Below are 8,512 nucleotides of genomic sequence, written 5' to 3' on the forward strand. Positions count from 1 at the left end.
TAGATACTCCCGATGGTGGGGATGGATGTGCCCATGATGTATTGTGACACATGGATATATCTCTCCAAGAGCCTCTTAAATGTTATCATTGTACCTCCCTCAACCACTTCCACTGGCAGCTCATCAATATACTGACCACTCTCTGAGTGAAAAAGTTGCCACTCAGGTTCCTATTAACTCTCTTCCCTTGTACCTTAAACCTATGCCCTCTGGTTCTTGATTCCCCAATTCTGGGAAAAAGACTGTGTGCATTCACCCTGTCTATCCTCGAGCTGAAACATTATCTCAAGGATCTTGAATTAATCTTGTGTAGGGATGATGGGGTCAGAGTCAACCAAAGAAGATTGGATGGGCATCCGAGAGAAGATATTTTGCAGGGCTGTGAGCAAAGAGCAGGGGAATGGAACTGATAGTATTGTTCTTCCAGGAGCCGGCATAATGGGCTGAATGGTCTCCTGTGGCGCAATGATGTTATGTTTCTCGGGGAGCCCAATGGTGTCTGGCGGAAGGAACTGAGTGGTTTTTAGATAAGATAAGATATCTTTATTAGTCACATGTACATCAAAACACACAGTGAAATGCATCTTTTGCTCAGAGTGTTCTGGGGACAGCCCGCAAGTGTTGCCACGCTTCTGGCGCCAACATAGCATGCCCACAACTTCCTAACCCGTACGTCTTTGGAAGGTGGGAGGAAACCGGAGCACCCGGAGGAAACCCACGCAGACACGAAGGAGAACGTACAAACTCCTTACAGACAGCGGCGGGAATTGAACCCGGGTCGCTGGCACTGTAATAGCGTTACGCTAACCGCTACACTACTGTGCCTGTTGAGAATTAAGAGACAACCACATTGCTGTGGGGAATGGAATCACACACAAGCCAGGCCAGGTAACAACAGTAGATTTCCTTCTCTGAATGATAGACCCGAAACGTCGACAATTCCTCTCCCCCCACAGGTGCTGCTCGACCTGCTGATTCCTTCCAGCAGATTGTTTGTTGCTCAGTGAACCTGGTGCATTTTCAATGTAATTTCTCCCCATTACTGTTACAGCCATTCAAATTTAATTCATTGCATTTAAATTCTTGAGCTGCCGAGGTGGGGATTGACCTCATCCATCTGGATTGGTCTGGACGTCCCGATTCCAATCCAGAGTTATTGGTTTCCTGTAATGTTGCAAATTTCTGTAGATGTATGGTGGAGAGCATTCTGACTGGTTGTTACATCAGAGCCTGCTGTAGAGGTTCCAATGCATAGGATCGCAAGAGGCTGCAGAGGGTTGTAGACTCAGCCAGCTCCATCACGGACACAACCCTCCCCACCATCGAGGACATCTTCAAGAGGCAGTGCCTCAAGAAGGCGGCATCCATCACTAAGGATCCTTACCACCTGGGACCTGCCCTCTTCTCGTTGTTACTATTGGGGAGGAGGTATAGGATAAAATATCTTTATTAGTCACATGTACATCGAAACACACATTGAAATGAATCTTTTGTGTAGAGTGTTCTGGGAGCAGCCCACAAATGTCGCCACGCTTCTGACGCCAGCGTAGCATGCCCACAACCTCCTAACCCATACATCTTTGGAATGTGGGAGGAAACCGGAGCACCCGGAGGAAACCCACACAGACACGGGGAGAATGTACAAACTCTTTACAGACAGTGGCTGGAATTGAACCCGGGTCGCTGGCGTTGTAAAGCATTACGCTAACCACTACACTACCATGCCTGCCCAAACTCAATGATTCAGGAACAGCTTCTTCTCCTCCACCATCAGATTTCTGAATGGTCCATGAACCCATGAACATTACCTTGATATTCCTTCTTTTTGCACCATTCGTAATTTATAGCAATTTTTACATCTTTGCACAGTACTGCTGCCACAAAGCAACAAATTTCACAACATGTAACTCAGTGATAATAAACCTGATTCTGATCAGCCAGCTCCCCTCATCAAATGATAGCCTCTTCAATAACACATTGGTCCATAATATTTGAACATAAATCAAAAGAGATTGTTTGGCTACAATATAAAGTGGTAGTCAGACCTCATCAAGAGTAGTAAATGCAGTTGTGGTCACTTAATTATATTATCCAAATTATTGCATGTTAAGAGCCCATTCAATCTATCGCCAGTACTGGCTCTTTGACTGAAACTGCCTGACATCATTCCATTTCACTGCCATTATATGCTTTATATTCTTCCTTTTTTAAATAGACTGCAATTACCTTTGAAATGACATTATAGTCTCTTCCAATTAATCACAAGAAGGGTGTTATTACTCCTGGCAGGGTACAGAGGCGAGCACTGAAGATGATTCTGGCAATCAGGAGTTTAAGTTATGAGGAAAGGTTAACCGATTTTGAAGCATGCAAATCAGTCCCTTCAATAAGAACAATTATATCAAGTCTCATCATCCTTCTCTGTAAATGCTTTACCAGTGGGGAAAGAAGTGTGCAGTCACGCCTTCGACATGTAAACAGCTTTTGATCACAGAGCGGAGGCCTTTGAGGTGACTTGCCTGAAGTGTGCAAAGCCACAAAGGGGTATGACAAAATATATCTGGGCAAGTGGATCGTGGTGGTGCAGGGTTCATCTTCTCAGGTGAAACACATGAAACGAGACGGTGAAAGGAAGTCAGGTGGAACTTTCCGAAACAGAGCTGGAGGAACTGGGTCAACAGGGAAAAGTCAGTGAAGTGGTCAAGGAACATCTGAGTGTTGCATTTCTGGAGAAGGACGGAAGATTGATCTGTTACACAAAGATTTAGGTATGGAAGGATAAATTGTTAAGGTTGTAGAACGGGATCCAAAACTTTATAAGCAGGGGTTTGGACTGCGAGAACAATGGCGCCGAAAGCGTGGCGACACTTGCGGGCTGCCCCCAGAACACTCTACGCAAAAAGATGCATTTCACTGTGTGTTTCAATGTACAGGTGACTAATAAAGATATCGTATCTTATCTTAATTCACAAAAAATAGATTGTATATTTAAAGAGACCTACTCAAGTGATATTATAGCAAAAATTAGTTAGTCAAATGACTGTAAATCAAGAAAGACCTGTACCGAGGAATTAATGCACGGTCAAAAATGTCACCTTATAGTTGAGACAGTGAACCAACTCTCAACCTGTATTCTCAGGTGGATGTTAAAGGTCTTACAGCACTACAGGTGACTCCCACATTACAGCCGTTCAGGTAACAGAAATTCACCCTTACAGAATTCACAAATCACCACCCAAAAATTTGAGAAACTGAATAAAATTCGCTCACACAAAACTTATGTGAAACAGGGTAATAGATAAACAGAAATTTGTATTTCTTTTCAACTCACATTCTTTGACACATGCAGAGGTGAGGCAGTTTCGCTTTTTGGAAAATCGTGATGCGGACAGTTTTCAAGGAACTCAAACCCTGTTACGCATGAAGAATAGAAGAAAGTAGACTCGAATCTGCCCCACCAATCAATATGATCACCGATCAGGGTGTTCAGTGCAGGGATTGGGATGTCTTGTTGCGACCGTATAAGTCGTTGGTGAGACTTCACTTGGACTATTGTGGGCAGTGCTGGTCACCCAGCTATAGGAAGGATGTCATTAAGCTGGAAAGGGAGCAAAAAAGATTCACAAGGATGTTGCTGGGACTGGAGGGCTTGAGTTATAAGGAGAAGCTGGATATGCTGGGACTTTTTTTCACTGGTGTGTCGCAGGCTGAGGGGTGACCTCACAGAGGTTTCCAAAATCATGAGGAGCATAGATCAGGTGAATGATCACAGTCTTTTCCCCAGGGTAGGGGAGTCTAAAACCAGGGGGCATAGGTTTAAGGTGAGAGGGGAAAGATTTAAATGGGATGTGAGGGGGCAACTTTTACATACAGAGAGTGGTGGGTATAAGGAACGCACTGCCAGAGGAAGTGGTAGAGGCTGGTATAATTGCTGGAGTTGGGACATCATGTTACTACTTTACCAGTCGTTGGTGAGACCACATTTGGAGTATTGCATGCAGTTCTGGTCGCCTAGCTAGATGTCTTTTATTGGTATTGATATTGGTTTATTATTGTCACTTGTACCGAGGTACAGTGAAAAACTTGTCTTGCATACCGATCGTACAGATCAATTCGTTACACAGTGCAGTTACATTGAGTTAGTACAGAATGCATTGATGTAGTACAGGTAAAAACAATAACAGTACAGAGTAAAGTGTCACAGCTACAGAGAAAGTGCAGTGCAACAAGGTGCGAGGTCACAACAAGGTAGATCGTGAGGTCAGAGTCCATCTCATTGTATAAGGGAACCGTTCAATAGTCTTATCACAGTGGGGTAGAAGCTGTCCTTAAGCCTGGTATACGTGCCTTCAGGGTCCTGTATCTTCTACCTGATGGAAGAGGAGAGAAGAGAGAATGACCCGGGTGGGTGGGGTCTTTGGTTATGCTGGCTGCTACACTAAGACAACGAGAGTCCAAGGAGGGGAGGCTGGTGTCCGCGATGCGCTGGGCTGTGTCCACAACTGTCTGCAGTTTCTTGCAGTCCTGGACAGAGCAGCTGCCATACCAAGCTGTGATGCATCCAGATAGGATGCTTTCTATGGTTCATTGATAAAAGTTGGTGAGAGTCAAATGGGACAAACTGAATTTCTTTAACCTCCTGAGGAAGTAGAGGCGCTGGTGAGCTTTCCTTTTTAGATAGGATATTTGGACAGGTACATGGAGAGGAAAGGTTTAGAACGATATGGGTCAAATGCAAGCTCAGCTAGACAACCTGGTCAGCATGGACAATTTGGGCCGAAGCACCCATTTCCATGCTGAATGAACTCAATGATGCCCTGACTCTGATCTGTCCGAGAGTAGATGCATTCCCCTGGAGTCCTGGCCAAAACTCTCCCATTGAGGAGTGCTCAATGTCTCTGGGGCTGTATTCGATGAGATCTTATTAAAACCTACCGGATACTAAAAGGCCTGGAAAGAGTGGACGTGGAGAGGATGTTTCCATCAGTGGGAGAGTCTAGGATCCGAGGGCACAGCCTCAGAATAAAGGGACGTCCCTTTAGAACTGAGATGAGGAGGAATTTCCTCAGCCAGAGGGTGGTGAATCTGTAGAATTTGTCACCACAGAGGGCTGTGGAGGCCAAGTCATTGGGTGTACTTGGCAGAGACTGATAGGTTCTGGATTGGTAAGGGGGTTAAGGGTTACAAGAAGAATGGGGTTTAAAAACAAAGTCAGCCATGATTGAATGGCGGAGCAGACTCGATGGGCCAAATGGCCTAATTCTGCTCCTGTGTCTTTTGGACCAGCATCATTGGAAGAGAATATCAGATAACTTGTGGGAACTTCTTGGCAAGCTTCCTGTTGACCATTGCTTCCCACACTACAGCACTTCAGGAAGAGGGAAAGATAGGCCAGGATGCACAAAGGAATACCAACAGAACACGGCTGATTAAAAAAAAAGAACCCTGTTCAGTTCAGACTGAATTTTCTGTCACAGTTCAGTTAATTAGGGAATGTCTGGAGATTCATTGTAAACTCACCCAAATCTTTGAAGTGTTGATAGTTGTACTGAATCTCTACAAACAATTTCACTAACTTAATGAAACATCATTCTCACATTAATCTCACAATCTGTCAGCATGGCACAGATCTGCTCTCCTGTAATGATAGAGGCATCATCTGAATGTTCTGTTGCGTAAATGCACCTGGTGCTAGTTTGCCAAGCCTGTAAAAATATTAACATGCTTCATTTCAAGGGGAAAGATGAGCTGAGACAAAGCTTTGCGCTGAGACAGGCTGTCTTCTGTAATTGTGGTGCAGTGGTATAGTGGTATAGTGGTATACATTTTAGTCCTGGTCATGGATTCAAAGTCATAGAGTCATACAGCACAGAAACAGGCCCTCAGCATAAACTCATCTCCAAACTCCGAGACCTGGGACTCAGCACCTCCCTCTGTAACTGGGCTCTTGACTTCCTGACCAACAGATCACAACCAGTAAGGATAGGCAGCAACACCTCCACCACGATTATCGTCAACAGAGGTACCCCATAGGACTGAGTCCTCAGCCCTTAAAAGTTTACTCCCGATAAACTTCACGACTGTGTTACCAATTACCAATTGTGTCCAAGATGACCATCAATTACCCTCATTGAAACCTACTCAATACTGAAAGGCCTGGATGGAATGATCATGGAGAGGATGTCTCCATCAGTAGGAGAGTCTAGAATCCCAGGGCACAGCCTTAGAATAAAGGGACATCCCTTTAAAACTGAGATGAGGAGGAATTTCTTCCGTTGCCACAGAGGGCTGTGAAGGCCAAGTCATTGGGAGTACTTAAGACAGAAATCAATGGGTTCTTGATTGGTAAGGGGGTTAAGGATTACGGGAGAAGGTGGGAGAATGGGGTTGAGAAAAATAATCAGCCATGATCGAATGGTGGAGCAGACTTGATGGGCCGAATGTCCTAATTCTGCTCCTATATCTTATGGTCTCATGGTCGACCCATCTACACTAATCGCATTTACCAGCACTTGATTCATCGCCTTCTAAGTCTTGGTGATTCATGTACTTGTTGAGATACTTCTTAAATGTTGTGAGATTCTGCCTCCTTCACACACTCCTGCACTCAGTTCCAGATTCCAGTCACCCTCTGGTGAAAAAATTCTTCCTCAAATCCCCTCCAAACCTCTTACCCCTAAGCACTCTAGTTTTAGAACCCCCGCTGTGGGGTAAAGATTCCTATTAACGCTATCTATGTCCTTCATGATTCTGTATCCCTCCCTCAACCTCCTCCACCCAAAGGAAAACAAATCCTGTGATCCTAGTCTCTCCCCACGAACTCTCCATCCCAAGCAACGTCTTACTTGAAACAAAGTAGAGTATAAAGGAGCTGATGTATAGTCACAGAGTAATCTAATACAGAAACAGGCCCTTTGGCCCAACTCATGGGCATAGCTCAGCACATCACAGAAACCAGCCTCCCCTCCATGGACTCTGCCTACACTTCTCACTGTCTTGGTAAAGCAGCCAACATAATCAAAGACCCCATCCACCCCAGATATTCTCTTTTCTCCCCCCTCCGATCGGGCAGAAGATACAAAAGCTTGAAAGCACGTACCACCAGTCTCAAGGACAGCTTCTATCCTGCTGTTATGAGACTATGGAACTGTCCCCTGGTACAATAAAATGAACTATTGACCTCACAATCTACCTCGTTATGATCTTGCACCTTATTGTCTGCCTGCACTGCACTTTCTCTGTAACTGTAATGCTTTATTCTGAATTCTGTTATTATTATTACTACCTCAATGCACTGATGTGATGAAATGATCTGTATGGACGGCAAGCAAAACAAAGCTTTTCACTGTACCTCGGTACATGTGACAATAATAAACCAATTTCCCAATTTATCAAACCTTGTACTACCTCAATGCACTGTGTAATGAATTGATCTGTACGAACAGTATGCAAGACAAGTTTTTCACCGTACCTTGGTATATGTGACAATAATAAACCAATTCCAATTCCAATCCCAATCCTGGTAACATCCTCATAAATCTTTTTTGCACCCTTTCCAGTTTCCAGAAACTACAAAATTCTCAGAGGGTTTGACAGTGTGGATGCAAGGAGAATGTTTCCTCTGGCTGAGGAGTCTGGAAACAGAGGTCAAAGCCTCAGAATAAGGGGTAGGTCATTTTGGACTGGGCTGAGGAGAAAGTTCTTGTGAGTCTTTGGAATTCCATAGCATGGCGCTCAGGTAGTCAAAACAAACATCGATATGTTTCTGGATATTAAGGGAACCAAAGGCTATGGGGACAGTTCCAGAAAATGGAGCTAAAGCAGAAGATCATCCAGGAACTCGATCAATGGTTAACTTCTGCTTCTATTCCTCTTGTTCTTCCAGCTGACACCATCAGAACTCGTGTCACTGAATCTCCCCTGCCCTCTACCCTGTCACAGGCTTCTTAACTTGTTCTGTCTGCCCCCTCCTTCTCTCCCTGCAACTTGATTCAGTTTTAACTTTTTCTTTCCCTGTTGAAAGGTCATCAACCTGAAACGTTACCAATGCCTTTCACAACACAGCTGCTGCCTGACCTACTGGCTATTTCCAGTGTTTTCTGTTTTATTTGAACTTACCTTGGCATCCTGCTCAACGTATTAATATCTCAGGCGGCACAGTTGTGTAACAGCGTAACGGTAGTACAGCGCCAGCGACCCAGGTTCAATTCCCGCTGCTGTCTGTAAGGAGTGTCTGCGTGGGTTTCCTCCGGGTGCTCCGGTTTCCTCCCACGTTCCAAAGACGTACGGGTTAGGGAGTTGTGGGCTTGCCATGTTGGCGCCGGAAGTGCGGCGACACTTGCGGGCTGCCCCCAGCACATTCTTAGTAGCGCAAAAAGATGTGTTTCACTGCGTGTTTCAATGTACATGTGACTAATAAATAGATATGTTATCTTATCAGTGAGCATGTCAGTAAAACAGATTACCTGGTTATTATTACACGGCTGCTTGTGGGAGCTTTCTGTGCTCAAAT

Source organism: Pristis pectinata, chromosome 3 (assembly GCF_009764475.1).
Source record: "Pristis pectinata isolate sPriPec2 chromosome 3, sPriPec2.1.pri, whole genome shotgun sequence".
Classification (NCBI taxonomy): domain Eukaryota; kingdom Metazoa; phylum Chordata; class Chondrichthyes; order Rhinopristiformes; family Pristidae; genus Pristis; species Pristis pectinata.